General features: G+C 32.4%; 1 pseudogene; it reads left to right on the top strand.

The window, feature by feature from the left end:
- Window positions 1-20,325, top strand: part of LOC129508652 (DLA class I histocompatibility antigen, A9/A9 alpha chain-like) — a 100,574-nt pseudogene that overhangs the window by 25,698 nt on the left and 54,551 nt on the right.

Here is a 20,325-nt window from a genome sequence, read left to right on the forward strand (position 1 = left end):
TACAATAACATTTATATTTTTATGATAATTTTGATAATTCTGAATTTCGTATTATACTTTGAAAGTCTTTTATCTCTACATAATTATAATTACATCATTTTTAGCACTCAAAAATTATATATGTAAATATTTTATTCATTTGAAATTTATTCTAAGGAAAATGGTGGAGAGCCATTTTATTTCAGTAGCTATCTATTTTTTCTCAATGTAGCTTACTTAATACTTTGCACTTTCTCCATTGATTATAATTATTACTTTAATATATGCAAATATCATTTTGATATTTGATCTAAATCATTAATAAGATAGTCATTTTCTAGATATTGTGTTCTTTACGATGGCTTTGTAATTGTTTAAATTATGTCTTTAATGAATCTAAATATATGAAATATTTTTCTAATTATTTAAATCCTTTTATATACTTCATTATAGAATTCTAATATTTTCCTCATGTAAGTGAAATATACCTATTTTTACATTTATTTCTTGGTATTTTGTGCCTTTTTTGCTATTCCTCTGATTCTGTGCTTATTTTCTATTGTTGTATTTTCTAACTTGTTATTATATACATACATATAAATGTTTTAATAATTATTTTATATCTAAATATATATCTGAATTACTATTGCTACCTGCAAGATTACCAAAATATCTTACATTTAATACTTTTTAGTTGAGTCATTTGAGTCTTTCAAATGAAAAAACAAAATCAAATCCTTAGGACATAGTAAAGACTTTGCCTGTTACTTCCTAGTATATGTAACTTTTTTTGTCTAATTAATTGATGAATTCCTCCAGAGCAATGTAAATATCAATTGCATGACATCTCATTTCTCTTCTCCTCCCCCTCCTCCTCTTCTCTCTGCCCCTTTTACCTTATCAATTTCAATAGGAGTGTCAAGCACTTTACTATTAAAAAAAGAAAAAACCTTTTACTGACATGTGATCATGTATGTGTTTTTTTAATACATGAATAAATGTGTTCGTGATAGATTTCAGGTTTGATCTGGGCTCAAAGATGAATTATTTAATTTTATTTAAATATTTAATTACTAATATAAATTCCTTAATATTAAATTGTATTTTGTTCCTTGTATTATTTTAATGTCCAGGGATTCTATTTATCGGTATTTATTTCAAAAAATTTTTGTATTGCTATAATTGATCTTGATCTTTATTTTTTGTTTGTTTTAAATCAGACCTTTACCAGTTTGCTGGCTTAGTTTAGAAAGCACAATATGAAACAAGGACTAAAGTATAAATGGGAAGTAGATATCCAGGAGGAGTAAACAGGCAAAAAGATGTAACATGATGTGTTGGGTTATTGTTGGGCATTTCTTAGGACAAGCCAGACAGAGATATGGCAGGTAGCTCAGAAAGTGTGCTTGGTCATGTGTATTAGTTTGCTAGGGTTACCATAACAAAATAGCACAGACTAAGTAGTTTAAAGAACAGAAACATTTTCTCTCAGTTCTGGAGGACAATCATCCAAGATGACTGCCAACTGGTATTGAAAGATTTGGCTTCTTCTAAGGTCTCTATTTGGCTTGCAGATAGCCACCTCTTTACTGTGTCCTTAAATGATTTCTCTGTATAAGTGCATCCCTGGTATCTTTTTGAGTGTCCAAATTACTCTCATTTCGGTGTTATCACCTCTTTAGAGGCCCCACCTCCCTTAGTCACATTCTGAGGGAGATACTGGGGGTTAGGACATCAACATAGGAATTTGTAGGAACACAGTTCAGTCCACAATACCATACAAAAGAAACATCTAGATAATTCACAGAAGGAAAAATGGAGAAAGCATTTTTTAAAAAATTAAATCCCCCTCAGTTTTCAATGACAAAAATTTATCCCATAAGAACCCAGACTCCCAAATTGTACTCTTTCATAGAAAAGACAAGAGGAGAGCAGTCACAGGAAAAGACTTAGAGTATAGAGCCTGCTGGTCAGAAAACCTAGGCTTTAATTTGTATTCTAAGCCAACTAAGGATATCCAAAACACCGTAGAATTAGTGCAGTTTGGAATCTGAGGAGATATATACAATTTGTCTCTACACGGTTTTCTTATAATTATGCTGACTTTGTGAAGGGAATTTGGGATCTTTCCTTTTCTTTCTGAATTAAATTGTACCAGGATTATTTGTTCAATGAATTTGAAATAGTTCACTTGAGAAATCATGTTGACTGTGACATTTTCGAGGAGAACATTTTTTTTGTCAACATTCTCTGTTTGTTTTTAATGATTATTCATCTATTTAAGGTTTTAATATCTCTTCTTGAATCAATTTTAATAATTTATATATACCATTGCATTCATTTTGAAGTATATTCATATTGCTTTCTATGACATTATACCTCAAAAGTCTAATTAATTTTCTCTTTATCTTTGAATATTTCCACTTTCTTTTGTTAATGTTTTTTAATCAATCTATCACCATTATTCCTTAATTGTATTGCTTTTATCTTGTCAATTCATTAGCTTCTGCTTTTAAAATACATGTATTATTACCTTTTTAAAACCTCAATTATAGGGGATCCCTGGGTGACTCAGCGGCTTGGCGCCTGCCTTTAGCCCACGGCGCGATCCTGGAGTCCTGGGATCAAGTCCCGCGTCGGGCTCCCTGCGTGGAGTCTGTGTCTCTGCCTTTCTCTTTTTTTCTCTCTCTCTCTGTCTCATAAATAAATCTAAAAAAAAAAAAAAGAAAAGAAAGAAAAAAACTTCAATTATAGTTGTTTTTAGCAAAAACACATAAACAAATAATAAAGGGAAACAAAATAATAAATAAAGCTTTCTAACTTTCACCTTTGTCTCTTGTTTGCATTAGCTAGTGTTTGACATTGTTCTTTTTACTTGAGAACTTTGAGTCAGTTGCTTTTAAAAGTATCTGTTATGCAAATACCTAATCTTAAATCTGAGTGACTTGTTTTTAAGATACTTGAGTTCAAGGCTTTTAAAGGTATTGGTGTTTATTATCATAGGAATGTTTGGTCTAAAATCTGCCACCTCATTTTGTGAAATTGATTGAGTATAATTCTACTTAAAATAAAATAAAGTAAAATAAAATATCCTCGGGACACCTGGGTGGCTCAGTTGTTGAGCGTCTGCCTTTGGCTCAGAGCATAATCCCGGGATCCGATCCCGAGCTCCTTGTGTGGAGCCTGTTTCTCTTTCTGCCTAGGTCTCTCTCTCTCTCTCTCTCTCTCTCTCTTTCTGTGTCTCTCATGAATAAATAAATAAAATCTTTAAAAAATATATCCTAATTTCTTGCTTCAATGAGTTTTGAAAATGTATGTATCTGCATACCCATGACTCGAAAGCAGAGATAGAAATTACTCCATACCCTTTTCCAAACAAATTTCCAAACCTGCAGAAGCAACCACATTTTGACTTGTAACATCGTCTTGTTCTTATGTCATAAAAGTGGAACCACACAATATGCATTTTTTTTTGCTATATTCTTTTAGTCTATGTAATGTATTTGAAATTCATCCACATTGTTATGTATATGCATAGATTGCTTCCTTTAGGATCTGAAATGTGTTGTTCTATATAAATATACCTAAATTTGTCCTTTCTCCTGTTGATAGGCATTTGTTTTTGTTTTTTTTTTCCAGTATGGGGATAATTATGAATTGTTATGGGCTGAATTAATCTCTCCAAATGAAAAACCTTAATTGTTACTACTTCAGAATGTGACTGTACTTGGAGACAAGGCCTTTGAAAAGATGATTATGTGAAAATGAAGTCACCTGAGTGGGCCTTACTCCAATCTGACTGCTATCTTGTAAGAAGTTTGAACATATCAGAGATACCTGATACATGGGTTCATGTGCACTGAGGAAAGATCGTATGGGGACACAGTGAAAAGACATCCATATGAAAACCCAGGAGAGGCTGATGTGGGAAACAAGCCCAGAAGAAAAATTATTAAATTTTCTTACTATCTACAGCCCATTGAAGTCCTTGAAATGGTCAGAATGACATTCCTCTAGGGACTCAACTGCCTCAATGATGACGCTTGGCTAAAGGTAAAAGGTAATCCATTCCCCTGCCCCCCACTGCAGGATCCTGTAAGTCTACTTTAACATTAAAATTCCTTTAGAAATTTCCTTTATCTCTAAACCTCCCAAGATACGGGCTAGCTATCATCCCCCAAGCATATGGCCCACCTATCTACATCTGAAGGGTCTCATGACTAAGGTTTTATTGGATGGTAATAAATGACCCTTTCCCAACAATAGCTAGCTCTCTTTCAGGTCCTGGAAAGCTTGCTTCCAAAATTCCTTAGAGGCTTAGGATATCCATAAGCCCCTAACAACTGGAAAGTATATAACAGGTCACTCCTGATCCCAGTACAGCCCTTTCTGCCCACGGGTTCTGTCCTCATGCTTTAATAAAACCACCTTTTTACACCAAAGACGTCTCAAGAATTTTCAGCCTTTGACTCCGAACTCTAACATTCTTTCCTACATCAGAGGCATCAAAAGAAACCAAAACAGCTGACACCTTGATCTTGGACTTCTGGTCTCCAGAACTAAGAGAAAATAAATTTATTTTGTTTAAGTATTTCAATCTGTGGTATTTTTTTTATGGCAGTCCTAGCAAACCAATACATGGAACAAGCTGCTGTGAATATCTTGACACTCTTTTTTTTTTTTTTTTTTTGGACATATGTTTCCTTTTCTCTTGAGTGAATACCTTGGAGTGGAATTGGATTTATGTCTAATTAAAAAAAAATTGCCAGACTTTTCCCCAAAATGATTGTATAATTTTACACTCCCATCAATAATGCACGAAAGTTCCAGTTGTTCTGTATTCCTGCTGATATTTGGTGTCAGTCTTTTTATTTGAGCCATTTTCTGGATATGAAATGGTGTTTACTTTAATTTTAATTTGTTCTTGAAAACTAATCATGACTATTCATATGCTTATTTCCATTTATTTAGCTTTTTATCTCCATTTTATCTATTTTTGAATAGTTCTATTTAATTTTGAATAATTTTATATTATTGATTTATGGAAGTTCTTCATTAATTTTTTTAAATCTATGTAATTTGTCAGATACATATATTAGGAATAGTTTCTCCTAATCAATATCTTGTCTATTCATTTTAATGTTTTTTTTTTAATAAACAATAAGTTTTCACTTTGGAGACCAATTCATGGTTTTCCTTTTATGGTTAATGTTTTTTATATCCTATCCACCACATCTGTATCTATCCTAATATTGCAAAGATATATCCTGTTTTCATCTAGAAGAATTTTGGCCTAGGCTTTTTTTTTTTTTTTTAGTTCTGTGTTGCATCCTGTACAAAATTTCTTAGTATGGAGTAAAATGTCCAACAACACTATTATTTTGCCCATTCTTTAGACTGATCTTTTTATCAAAATAAAAAGAAAAGTATTGATAAAAATTGGCATTTTTTTTTCTTACCACATCTATAGTAAATTCCCCCTTTCCAGCTGCTCTTCCTGGAATAAGAGTCACATGAGTCTCTCCTCTCTGTCCTATGAAGAGCTAGTCACTTTCTGAAATTTAGTTTTTAAGTTTTATATTTTCCACTGTCTAGCATTTGTATTTTTTTGTTGTGCTGTGTTACTTTTAGAAAGGAAAGAACTTATTAAAAGGAATTATTATAAGGGTGATGGAAAATACTATTGCAATAGGGCAAGGAACCTATTGAAATCATGAAACTACTTTGACCATGAGATCTGCAAACATGTTAAAAAAATAAATAAAAACTTCTCTAGTGTATTTTAATAGTTTGAGTGATTTTCTCTTGTAAGACCTAGATCCTTTATAGAGATTCTAACAGAAAGTGGTATTTTCATATATATTGTTTTTCCTTGTTTTCAATATCTTTCTGTAGGCTTTATTGTTTGGTTTATTTTTCTTCCTTGGAGTCTTAAAGGATATATACATTGTTTTTATTTTTTTCTAGTATTATTGTTACAAATTTAAATAACAACCAAATGTATATTTGTCATTTACCACTTTTAGAAATACTGTTTTATTACATTTCACATACTTTCTCCTATTATATCAAACTTCCAAAGCTTTATTATAAAGCTTTAGAAATAGTTGTATAAGATATTATATATTTAACACTATTTTATTACTTACAATCTATTTAAAACTTTATAATATTTATGTTATTTAATATTACCTTTCAGCTTTTAGCCTTTCCTTTTTTAATAAATCCAATGATCATTGCTACATTTCTATAATATGGCTTCTCATTACTAAATTGATTTTGAGGTTCCCCTTATTTAGCTGGAATAGTGTTTAGCTGGAAATAAAGTTAATTATTTTTAGAAGAATATATAGGTGGCATTTCTCTGATATATTACATGTTCAAGACTATTTTCTTAATATTTGCAAAAATCACTCCATTTTTTTTTGACATTGAATGCTGTTGTGCAGGGGGTGGGAGAATGAGGGAGCAAAAAAAATCACCTAACACACACACATACAAATCAGCTTTTTTTTTTCTATCTTGAATACTTATTCTTTCTCTCTCATTTCCATAGAACGATTTAGTTACATATTTTAGTAATTTAATAATATATACTCTTTAATTGTAAGTTGGGATATTTTTCTGTGTAGTATTTTTGTGTAATATATTGGAGTGAGGGTGAACAATCTATACACATTGTTTTAAAATGGATTGGATTGGATCCTGTTTCACATCTTGAGCAGGGTTAGCAAATGCTTTGTTGCTTTTCCTTATTTTTGTAATTTTTTTCTTCTTTGGAAGAAGTAAATTTTGTTTCCCTTTATATGTATTTCCCTAGAAAATGTCAACTTCTCTCAATTGATAAACTACCAAATATTTCATGTAAAAACCACTACTAGAAAACACATATGAGGGACGTCTGGGTGATTCAGTGGTTGAGCGCCTCCTTTTGGCCCAGAGCATGATCTTGGAGTCTCTGAATCGAGTCCCACATCGGGCTACCTGCATGGAGCCTGCTTCTCTCTCTGCCTCTGTCTCTGCCTCTCTCTCCCTGTATCTCTCATGAATAAATAAATAAAATCTTAAAAAAAAAGCATATGAAAAATATGTTTATTTAATTTCACTTTTAAAAATCAAGTTTACTATTTTGGCTATGTAGATTAGTTTTATTTTTCAAGTATATAAATACATTTGAATTCAAAGTCTAAAGATTGAATCAGAAATCACTTAGAAGTTTACTTTTGCAAATACAGATTTACATTGCATTTTACTATTAAATGCCTCCATTTTTCTCCAAATGCTCTAATTTTATCGGATTGGTATTTTATTTCCAAATCCCAAATAAATTAGTATGGCATACAAAGCCCTTCAACACAGGCATACAATACAGTCTGTCTAACCATTTGTCTATTTATCTAGAAAGATTAATCCCTCCATACAATCTATACAAAAATCAAGTTTGGTTATTCAAAAAACTCTTAAGATTCTGTATTCTACCTTAGTGCCTCTATCTTGCCACCAAGATTGCTTTTCTTTTCTTTTTTTTTTTCTTTTCCTTTTTTCTCATCAGAGACTCAAACTTGTCATCAATGTCCAAATGACAATGCATATTCTCCAATGGGAAGCACAGGAGAAAAAGTCATACTCATGTATACCTACTGTATTAGTAGTAATTTTTATAAAGTATTTCAGTTATTTGTACTCTTTGCTAGACTTTGTGCTCTTCCTTCTTGTTGAAAGAGGTTTAGTATTTTTAGACACAAAATACATAAGAAAATATATAACGTGAATATAAGGTACACGTAGAGACATTTAGATGGAGGGAACTAGCTATACAGTAGTTTTTTGAACAAAAATTATTTCAGAATCTGTATAAGGTAGTAATTTAATCCTAAACTATTGCCTTGAGTTTGGCAAAGATAGCCAAATTAGCTGAAGTATGATAAAAAGTGCATTATCCATGATAGAAACTATGAAAATTCGGAAAGTCATTTTTCAGTTAAGAAGGGGTCAAAAAATAGTTATGGGCAGAACAGTAAATTTTCAATGTAAGAAGAACAATGAATAACATTTTTTTCTTGGCAGCATTTGGTATTTTTAGCATATTTCTGCTTAAAGCTGTATATCTTGCTATTCAAAAGTTTCAACTTGAAAGGAACTGTAGTTGATCCAAAACCAAGAAATAAATATTGATACTGTAATATTGATACTGATTTTTTTTAATACAGAAAACAATTGCAATGTTTTCTTGACACTGGATCAAAAGGCCTGATGCTGAATTCTTCCATTTTAGCGGACATCTACTCCATGTCTTTAATCACACAGCATATATTATTAGCTGAAAAAAAGTTATTTCATATAAAAAAAAACCTCTGCCAAAATTAGAAATATGTATTTATATAAATACAAAGTAAGGTACACATTGTTCTTTGCAAAGAGAAACTTAATGAAAACATGATAAAACAAACTCTAATGTCAAGTAAGTGGTGATTTCAAATTAGGAAGAAAAATCAAAATTATGGCTAATACAACTCTCATCTTTTCATTGTTTCTCTTGGCTGTTGCCAGTAATAAAGTATTTGTGTTACCAGATAATCATCTTTCCTAAGAACCTCTTTTATGATGCTAGTTATTTCTGGAATTGAATAAGAATTCCAGATAACATTTTTCAATGTCTTATCTGGAAACTTTTCTACTCTGGTAAAAGTCATTTCAAACTTAATCTCAAATAAAATACCACAATTTTTAAGATAAATTTATTTTTTATTAGTGTTCAATTTGTCAACATACAGAATAACACCCAGTGCTCATCCCGTCAAGTGCCCGCCTCAGTGCCCGCCACCCAGTCCACAATTCTTTATAATATTTAATTGTTCTGTGATTCGTTTTGATCTCCTACAGATATATGCTTTTCCTTTATGAATTTAGAAATAAGCCAATGTACCTTTTTTCTGGTCCTTAAATGTTCTGAGACAGCTTATAAATTCTTAATTATAAAATGCATAGGAAATAAATTTTATGAGATTGGTTACCTTTCCTGCCTTATTTGTCACTACATCCCCAGTTCCTAGAATAGTGGCTGCAAATAGTTAAGTATTCACTAAATATTTGTGGAATAAACAATTGGATGAACCCATATAGAACAGAATAAATTATTTGCATTTTCATTGTAGAGGCAATTTAAACTAGTCTCTTATAAAAGAATCCTCATTAGTTTTAAAGTATTTTGATAGTCAGGAATGCTTCAATATGAGTCACCCTCAAAGACAATGATTTCGCTTGCTATATATTCCCCCATCTAAAGAGGATTGAATAATAGCCATGTCCTCTCTAAAGGCATGCAAGAAAATAAATAAATAAATAAATAAATAAATAAATAATAATAAATAATAAATAAATGATAAATAGATAAATAAAATAAAGGCATGTAAGGTGCCTTCCTCACTGAGATATCTTAACGTCTGTTAGTTATTTTGCGTTCATATAAAACACATTGGCAGCAGCTTAGAGCAATCTGAGAACTTGAATGTAAAGAGTCAAGCAAGATCTAGAACAGCTTTGTAATTAATATTCTTCTCACATCCTGGAGGTTTTGATAATGCTGCCTCTTTCAGAGCTATATCTTATATTTCAAATGAGATTGAACCCAGTGCTGTTAGCGAACTACAAAAATTAATTCAGCAGTTCTGAATTATGAATCTATTTTATATTGTAAATCTATTGTAATGCCAAATAATTGAATCCTGTTGAGCTTTTTATGAATGTTGCAATTATAATGTACTAGGTAAGGCAATATTTACTCCAAAGTAAATAATTTCCATTCTCTATACTCTATATATCTGATATGGCTAAAGAATAGTCTTTATAATATAAAGATCACTTTGCACAAAAATGATAAAATTAGCAATATTAAAAATGTCACTCAGTTTACATATGAATTCGGTATAGAAAATGTAACACTGATGAAAATTAAATGGTTGCTTCATTTTTCTTAACTGCTGCTGGTCACATTGTGTCCTGAAGATATATATTACTTTCAAACTGTATGAATTCAGCTGAGCAGAGGTAAGAAAATATAGATGTTATAAGTTCCCAGGAATTTTTTTTAGCTAACAATGAGCAAATTAGACTTTGCGCTACTACGACTTTTCTTACTGATTTCAATGATCTCTAAGCAAATCGTATAAAGCATAAAGAGCCTTGTAGAAACAGAAACATTCAGAAATAGAAAGTACATGAATGGGCAACAAGACCCATACAAGGACCACAGGGGAGCATACACCTGCCAAGGATCTAGATATGGTTGTGAGCTGTTGTCCCTATAATAACAGAGACATTGGTCATGGTGATGAGTTCTCCCTAGGACAAATGAGCATGATGTTAATGGTGGGTGAGGGAAGACATTCATTCTTGAGAAGATTGAGAGAATAAAAATAAGGAGAGAGGCATCATGTTTGAATAATAAGTGAGATTTTAAAATTGTATTGCTGGAAGCATTAAAGACGTAGTCATTTCGAAGCAATCCTTGTCTTTGCTATTTGCTAGTTGTGTGAGCTTGAGCATTACTAATCCTCTCTAAAATTATTCATATCTAACGGTGATATTGATGTCAACACTTTCTTATGATCATTAAGTCATAATATATATTAAGTTTTTATAATTACTGGTACATAGTGCTTAATAAACATTTAATAATAACTATTATTCTTTTTGCTTTGAGCCATTCCTTTTCAATCAAGTGATTGTCCAAGGTTTAAGGTCTCCCTGAAGCATATGGCCTCCCCAAATATATTAGATATATTTGAATGAGTGATATTGCCTTTTTTATTTTTTAAAAGATTTTATCTATTTATTCACGAGAGACACAGAGAGAGAGAGGGAGAGACATAGGCAGAGACAGAAGCAGGCTCCATGCAGGGAGCCTGATGTGGGACTCGATCCTGGAACTACAGGATCACACCCTGGGCCGAAAGCCCGTGCTCAACCGCCTAGCCACCCAGACATCCCTGTCTTATTTTTTTTAGAGCTCTGTGAGATGTTCCCATTTCTCCTTTGCTTATTGCCAAGTAATGGCTAATAATCACCTCATGCAAAGTACTGTGTGAAGTAAGTCATGACATATTAACACAATGAGATGAAAGAACTTCTCTCCCGAAAAAGAGGTAAAATAGCACAAATATATGATAATAGTTAAAACATGACAAAAGTGAGATATAGAGTGCTAGGGCTATGTAGAGGACAATAAGATTACTTTGGGCTACGAGGACAGAATAAGTTACTCAAGGAAGTTATCTATGATTACCTTGATGAATGAGAGGAACTGCCATGCGTAGAAGTGAAAGAGCAGATTTTCTTTTTTTTTTTTAATTTTTTTTAAAATTTAAGTGCAAGTTATTTAACATAGTGTAGTATTCATTTTAGGAGCATAATTTAGTGTTCATCACTTACATGTAACACCCAGTGCTCATCCCAACAAATGCCCTCTTTAATACCCATTACTCATTTAGCCCATCCTCTCACCCACCTCCCCTTCAGCAACACTCAGTTTGTGAGAGAACAGACTTTCTAAGTGGAAGGATGACAATGAAAAAAAAGTATATAAGAGGGAAATAAAAATTTTTTGGAAGAAACTTGGCTTCATTTGCTCACCGGAGACATACAGATAAAAAGAGGAAGATTATAGTAGGAAAATGTATTTGTGGCAGCTAGAATAGAGGGAGAGGAAACAAGAAACTGATCAGGAGGCTAGTTCATTAATCTATATCGAGATGAAACCAGGGATTAATGCCTGACCAGAATTTAAAAGAGAAGAACATTGCAAGAGAACTAGAGACATAAATTTGGAAAAATTTGACTACGAGCAAAGGTATATGCAAAGTCAAGTAGTCTTTGATGATGATAAGGATTTATTTCAGAATAACTGCAAGAAAATTATTTAACTCTGCATTGATCAACTTAACTTTCTAATGTCATGGAAACATCCAGGTACATGTAGTAGATGTCCAACTACATGGATGAATACCTGAATCCCACTTTCTTCAATATATTAGCATTTTAATATACCCAAAGGCCAGGAAATATCATTTCCTTTTCTCTGGGCTATTAGAAACTCTATCTTAACTTTCCTACAGCAAGATAAGAAAAACAAATCTCTTAGGAAACCTTAAAAGTTATACTGAGGCAATATATTGCTTTTTTAATTGAAATTTATACATTTATTTTATCTGGTTTTTAATTGATTCAAAAAACTTGTGTATATCATTATGACATACATATATTTTCCATTTTGTATTATTGATAAGACTAAAATTCCCATCTAATTAACATATGCCATTTGAATCCTGCATTAAGACTACAGCTTAAGTATCACAGTTACACAGAGAAAACATATTTGCAGGTAAGACTCATGATGACTATAGTACTGTAACAGCCTTGCCTTGAATTTAGAGAATGGTTTCAACTTCAAGAAGTGAAAAATTATTGAGTAATGATAGAAATAATCCATTGCATACAGTAACTCTTTTTATCCCTCTTCTCTCTTGGAGAGAAAATCACTAAACATTAAAAAAAATGAGTAAAAATTATCAGACTCTTATAATCATACCTGCAGAGCTTTAACATCCTCAATCTCTAGTGAACAGCTTGAGGTAGAGCATATTATCTTATACTGCCTGGAGATATTTACACGTCCTCTATGTGTCACATACCCTCTATACCCACATACCTTATCAGAACTGCAACAGGAAAATGTTATTTGATGTTACCTGAGAATTTCCTTGCATATCTACAGAGCATGCAGGAAGAAGTTTTAGATTACCATTTTTCATAATCTTGGGGATACCTATGAACCCTGTAAATATGAGAAATATTTGAGTTCAGTATCCTTTTCAGAATAAGAAATACAATTTTGAAAAAAGTACTATACCCTCAGAAACCCAGTAAACTGTACTAAACCCTGGCATAGCTTATTTGTGTTTGGGAATATTAGACATTACAATTTAATCCAATCTAACAACTTGTTTTGGTGTTGTTTATTAATATTCATTTTTAGTTGATGTTACATAAATATTTTAAATATTAACTTCATGTAGATAACGCTATGAAAATAATTACATATTTATTTATATATCCAAAATATTTATAAAACTACTTAGAAATTTTGGCTTAACATAGAATCTGTTAGCTATTTCCACTCATAGTTTTTTCTTGCTGCTTTTATTCCTATTCATTTTCCTTTAACGTATTAGCATTTTAGATTAATATTTTCCTATCAAACAGCAATTACTTTAAATGAGCATTAGGAAGTGATGAAGGAATTAGGGGTCATGTCAGTACAACTTGTTTCAAATGGAAACAAATACTCCATATTATACCAGTTTACTTCACACAGACCCAGACTCTTCATGATTATATTTTTTAAAGATTTTATTTATTTATTTATTTATTTATTTATTTATTTATTTATTTATTATTTTTTTATTTATTTGAGACACAGAGAGAGAGGCAGAGACATAGGCAGAGAGAGAAGTAGGCCCCATGTAGGGACCCTGATGTGGGACTCTATCTGGGGACTCTATGATAAACCCCTGCGCGAAAGGCAGACCCTTAACTGCTGAGCCACCCAGGGGTCCCTCTTCCTGATATTTTAAAGTAAATACTGTAAATTGGTCTTTAATTCAAATATAGATGGGACAAAGAATAAATGCTTCTATTACCAATTCAAAGATCTATAAGCCATGTTACACCTTCATGAAAATGATAAAACTTTTTTTATATATGATTCAGGGTACATTTAGAATTACCTTACTATGAGGCTTTCAGAATAAATTAATTTTTAAAGAATTTTGGTTACTTAGTAACTATGGTGAAATATTTTTCAATTAAGGTAACATTTTCTGAGCCATTCATGTCATGGATAGAGAATTAGAGAGTTTACCCAAGGGAACCTCCCAAGACATTTCTCAAGGTCATGTTCTGGGAAACACGTTGGAACTTTCCATTTCAATTTTAAGGGAGACTTAAAAATAAACCATAGCCATGAAATTAAAAATATTATGCTCATTTTCCTCTGAGGTATATCATCACAGAATCTGTCTCCATTAATTAAAATTGTAATTCAAAGAAATTTCTTATATGAGTGTTCTGTTGTATACGTCTATTATGATATCTTCTCTTTTATCAAAATAAATAAATAGGGAATATCTCAGAGAGAATTACTATTAACTCTCTTCCTTCTGTGCCCTCTCTTATCCTGTCTCTCTCTTTCTCTATCTCCCTGCATGTATATGTGTATGTGTGGGTGTATAGATAGATAGAGAGATGTATCATGCAACCAATTGCCTTTGTTATAAATATGAGAAGCATTCCAAAAAAGTTGCCTTTAACAGGAAAGGTAAACAAACAATAAGTACTGTTGTGCATCCATAGATAATTCCCTGTAATGGGTTATGTTTATCTCACTCCCAATGACAATATTTGTTAACTCATGATACTTAGTAATAAGTGGATTTTTTTAATAAAGTAGATCAAATGAGTGCCATTATTCATAATAAGCCAGTGCCATATGTGCCATTTTCAAAGTTTTATAATTAGCCCTTATAATACACAAGCAATATTTTAGCTTTCAAAAACTTAAATAGTGTCAACCTCGCTGTCACTGGAAAGATAATTGCCAAATATGTGACTAATCAATTTCTAATAGCTAAGTTTAAATATGGTGATCCATAATTTGGGCTCTTGAAATACAACTAATATGGGATAAAAATATCAGTAGCACCCTAAATTAAGAAATTGAAAAGATATACATAGATTTGTAAAGCAAAAATTATTGGTATTATTGGAAAATGTCATTTTTTTGCTTATAAATTATTCATATTTGAAATCCGCATTGATCAAATTTACCAAGTAGTGACCATTCTTCATTTATATGTGTTTGACAAAGCCAGAGAATCTATGATAAATCAGGCCAGGAAATAAAACCCTGGTCTTACTGTCACTGAATCATGAAATTGCTGTGCTAATGAACAAGACAGACAGACTAGAGGCCACAGTAAAAGTGAAGACTAATATTTATTTAACAATATTCTAAATTTCAGTACTCACATATTTGCTTAACTGCTGACTGCTGGGCTGAAAGCACATACTGTTGTTAACTTACTGACTCTTAATTCTCATTGTGTAATGTAGTAAGCACACAAAGAACTCCCAGCATATCATCAATGTCATTTATTTGTCCTAAGCAGAGATTGGAGGACCCCAGATACTACTGTAAGGATAATAATCATATGCCCCAATAAAGATATTCTGAATAGCAAGATGTTTCACTATAAGATGATACTCTATTCCTCAGAGTGCTTTGTAATTGTGGGTCACACTGTATTCTGAACAGAATGGGGTCATTGTCCCCTCGTATAACTCTTGCTCCACTTCTACCCTAGCAGAGCCTTAAGTGTACTAATATATTTATACTTCTTCATGTGTTTTCTCTGCCTGAACCACTCTCATAAAAGTCTTTCATCTAGTTCACACTCACTTGTCCTTCAGTACTCAGCATAATCTCTGCCATTTATCGGAATCTGTTTCTTCTCTGATACAAGTCTATCATTCAGTATATAGCTGTATTACACTATTAGTCATAATGTATTTTAAATGATCTTTAATTTATATATTTTTCTCAATAAACTCTCCAAAAGGAAGAGAAGGTTCATTTTTGTATCCTCCAGACATTCATTGTTTCAATAAGTAAGTGAAGGAGTGAGTTATATCCAATATAATCTTCTAGTACCTTATGTTTCTCATTATCTTCTTTAATATAAATCCATAAAAGCAAGGGCTCCTCCTAATATTTTAATGCATACATGTTTTTAATAATATTCTATAGTTATTATTTTAATTTTGGAGGCATTTGCACTATTCTCATCATCATGTTAATTACTTTACCTACTTTATCTAATGTAGTCCTTGCAACAATCCCTTAAGATGGCTATTGTTAGTTATCTCTATGTTAGATATGATAACAGTGAAACTTTATTTATTTATTGATAGAGTGAGAGTGAGTGGGGTGGGGAGGGATAGAGGAAGAGAGAGAGTGAAACAATCTTAAGCAGGATCCACACCCAGCGCAGAGCCCATTCTGAGGCTCAATCTTACCACCCTGAGATCATGCTGAAATCAATAGTTGAATGCTTAACCCACTGAGCCATACAAGTGCTCCAAGTGAAACTTAGTTTAAAAGATTTTGTTGAATATTTCAAAACTTGGAGCTAGTAAGTAAGAGCTGAACTAAAATCCATCTCTCTCTGAAAATAAAGTCTGTCTCTTAGGAAATATAAATTTCAGATATCTGTTCCCCATAAATCTCACCCAGCTTTTCCGTCAAGTCTTTTGGATGCCTGCTACTTATTATATCATTTTAAGATAGCCTTGTGGTGTCAGCCCTAATGGAGTTGATGTTTGTGTTAGGGTTTTTATTTCCCAACACTCTAAAAGCTACAAAACTTCAAGTTACCAATGTGCCATTGCATTACATAAAGAATGCAAAGCACAAAAGCCCTGGCTTCTCAGAAGTAAATAAAATGGGACCTTCCCTGACTCATGTGTCATACTTTGTTATTTGGCCCTAAGTGAGTACTGTGTAAGTTTCAGTGTGAACGCGGTTTTTCTCACTTCTAATTACAACTCCTCTCTCCATGAATCCCAGGCATGTTTCTAAGGAGCTGGATCAAGTGACAAATGTCTAAAAGAGATAACAAACAACCTTTCTCTTATCTCATCATCCCAAATATATCCCCTTCTCACTCTGTTTCTAAAAACCTTAATGGAAGTTTTGTGGTAAAAATTGACTTGGTCAAATTTATTTAATCTCTGAAATCTCACCAGTTCATCAGTTATATCTAGCCTATCTACATTTCACCAATGATTCATCAGCTCCTATACTACTGTGGGCCACATTTTGGGTACTCATTAAATATTTGTTGAGTAGGGATCCCTGGGTGGCGCAGCGGTTTAGCGCCTGCCTTTGGCCCAGGGCGCGATCCTGGAGACCCAGGATCGAATCCCACATCGGGTTCCTGGTGCATGGAGCCTGCTTCTCCCTCAGCCTGTGTCTCTGCCTCTCTCTCTCTCTCTCTCTCTCTCTCTCTCTCTGTGACTATCATAAATAAATAAAAATTAAAAAAAATTAAAAAAAATATTTGTTGAGTAGATGGTTGAATGGAGTGCTTTTCTCAAACCGTATCATTACAATGACACCATCCTTGTTATAGTTAGGGTACGCTTTCCCTCTTCCTTTCCATCAGGGTACTCTTTCTTTCTTTCCAACACTAGCAGACACAAGCATGCACACACAGACATACACATTGAGTGATATATGGAAAGGGAAACTGATTATGTTCAGAGTCATTTAAATAAACTAATTTAATCAAGGTCTAGCAACATTTTCCTAACTTCTATGCTTTATTTGACATTTTCATTCTTTTAAGAATACATTTCTAACTTTCTTTACCATACTACCTATTTTTAAAAATTATAAGACATATGTCATATATCAGCCTTACTCTAATACATTCTCTGATTTCCCCAAAAAGAAAAAAAAATCTTGAAAAAATGTCTCATCTTGAAACTTATCTGAAATTTGGATTTATCACTGAAGAGAGATGATGTTAATAATCAACCTTGATTAGCGATAACTCAATGATTAGAACATTAGGAAGCATAGTAAATAATTATGTACAGGAGTTGAACTGAACCAGAGCTACTGAGTGTTAAAACAAAAAATAGTGTATTTTTGATGATGGTGGTAGATAAGGTATAAGGAAACCAAGAGGTTAAATTGAGGAATATGTTGTGTTCAGTAAAAAACCAAACTTCAGAAACGGCATTAAAGACAGTGGATGAGTGCTGGGTGATATATAAGTGTTGAATCACTAAATTCTACTTCTGAAACCAATACTATCCTATATGTTAACTAACTTGAATTTAAATAAAAACTTGAAATAATCAAAGACAGTGGATGTCTGAGGAAGCCAGTGGATTAGAGACAGAGCAAACTGATGTCCAAGTAATATAAGACTCCAGTAATAACTAACCAGAGTTTACTAGTAGAAGCTTTGAAAGCCCTGAGCGTGGTAATGCTGTGAGACAAAAGGCTGAATGTTGCTATATATTAGTCTTAATATCAACAACATCTTTTCTTTGGGGATTGCTAGAATTTAAAAACTGTCATGTATTCCTGAAATAAATTTACCATTTTATGGTCAAAATTCTCAAGGTTAAGAAAACTTCATTCTAGGTTATTTATGTTTGGTCTTTTGGTGACTGATTTTATGTAGTTTTTTTCAGGTCACTTTCTGGTTCCACACGGATAAAACCATAACAATTAAAAAATTCATATTTTGGAAGTTATTTAGTATCACCTCAACATGTTGATCTAATATTTTGTTCTTGACTTTAGCTTCTTTTATCCTAAAAATTAAACCTGTTTAGCCTTTAGCAACACATATTACCACATAAGAAATTTAGTTTTATACAGTTATTTTTGTTGTATTTCACATGATGACTAGCAAAAATCCGCATAAGGATACAATGGGTGGGCTGTGCACCTAAGCAGTGCATCTTCTTCCTCAACTTCTTGAAGAAAATTTCAGTGCCCAAATTTTCTTCTCTCCAAAAATTGCTGGCCCACCTCTAAAGTCTTTTCTTCTTGAGAAGGTTGACAGACTCATACCAAAAAAATGACATTTTGGGGAATACAGTAGAACTTCAAATTAAATTCTCTCTTAAGTGTCTAATAAAGTCAGCTCCAAAGATAGACAGGAGCTATTGAAATGGCTCACTCAGTTCTTCATATCCATAAATTTGGAAACTCTATAAGAAAAATCTATGAGAACATGGAATAGTCATGCTAAATCTAAATATTTCCTTAACATAATTGCCTCCTACATTTTATAAATTAATGTTAAGAGGATATTGGGGAATAGAATGTCATAGCCAAGGAAGCACCTTACACTGCATTTCAAATTTCAGATATAAAAGGAATTTTGAATGAAAAACATCACTTCACTCTTTGCTCTGATTTAATTCAATATATTTAGTTCATTTTGAAATGTCACATGTAAATGTATGTATATAGCTTATATATATCAAAAACCAACACAGGCATAATTATAAAGCCTTGAGACACTCTCTGTTAGATCATTATTGAAGATGTGCATTCTCTTTCTCTAAATAAATAAATCTTTAAAAAATAAAAAAAAATTAGAAAGTCAATTTGTTGGGAGGGTTGCTTTCCTCTCTGAAGAGCATAGGGAGAAATCTATATCTGTATCTTTTCTAGTTACAAGAGGTCACCTGAGTTCCTCGGCTTTTGGTCCCTTTTCTGCAAACTTATCTCTCTCTTCCACTTTTAAGGATATTTGTGATTACACTAGGCCCACCCAGATAGTTCAATATAAATCTCTTTTAATGTCAGCAATTTTAATTCCAACTGCAATCTAAATTATCTTCTGTTATGTAACATACCATAGTCACACATTCCAGAAATTAAGATATCAGCATCTTTGGAGATGGTGGGCATTATTTTACTGCCACATTTTATTTTTTATTTTTTATTTTTTTAATTTAAGTAGTTTGTACACCCAACATGGGCTCAAACCTACAATCTTATTTTTTTAAAGATTTTTAAAATTTATTTATTCATGAGACATACAGAGAGAGAGAGGCAGAGACATAGGCAGAGGGAGAAGCAGACTCCAGGCAGGGAGCCCGATGTGGGACTGGATCCCAGGACTCCAGGATCATGCCCTGGGCCAAAGGCAGGCGCTAAACCGCTGAGTCACCCAGGGATCCCCTGCCATATTTTATATATTCTTTTTTTCCCCATTTTACCTGGAAATCAAACTAGATTTGATGTTTAGATTATTCCATATGTTAACTCTACTATGGTTTCAACTGAGCAGTTATTCTTTTCTAAATTAGAGTACATCTTAACTTGAAATGTTCTGCTTCCTATCCATTCCTCCCCAAAACTGTCTATGTTTCATTTGAGGACATAAAGAACACAATGCTGCCTTTACATAAATAATTAAAAGGGAAGCTTAAAGTATATTCAGAAAACAGACAGGAAGGTCCAGATGGATTTACTTCAGTCTTCTGTGATGAAGTCAATTAATCCAAAAGGAAACTTTTCTGATATTCTATAGTCTTTTTGCAGGAATGTTATGGCTGCTATATAATAAAATATTTATATATTAACGAAGCTTCCAAAGAGAGATAGCATCATCCCTTTTTTAAAAGAATTTTATAGGAAGTTCTTAAAGAGTAAGTTTCTTGTTTGTGTCAGTTATGAATATAAACATAATGTCTCCC

The sequence above is a fragment of the Nyctereutes procyonoides genome, unplaced genomic scaffold (assembly GCF_905146905.1).
Source record: "Nyctereutes procyonoides isolate TBG_1078 unplaced genomic scaffold, NYPRO_anot_genome, whole genome shotgun sequence".
Taxonomy (NCBI): domain Eukaryota; kingdom Metazoa; phylum Chordata; class Mammalia; order Carnivora; family Canidae; genus Nyctereutes; species Nyctereutes procyonoides.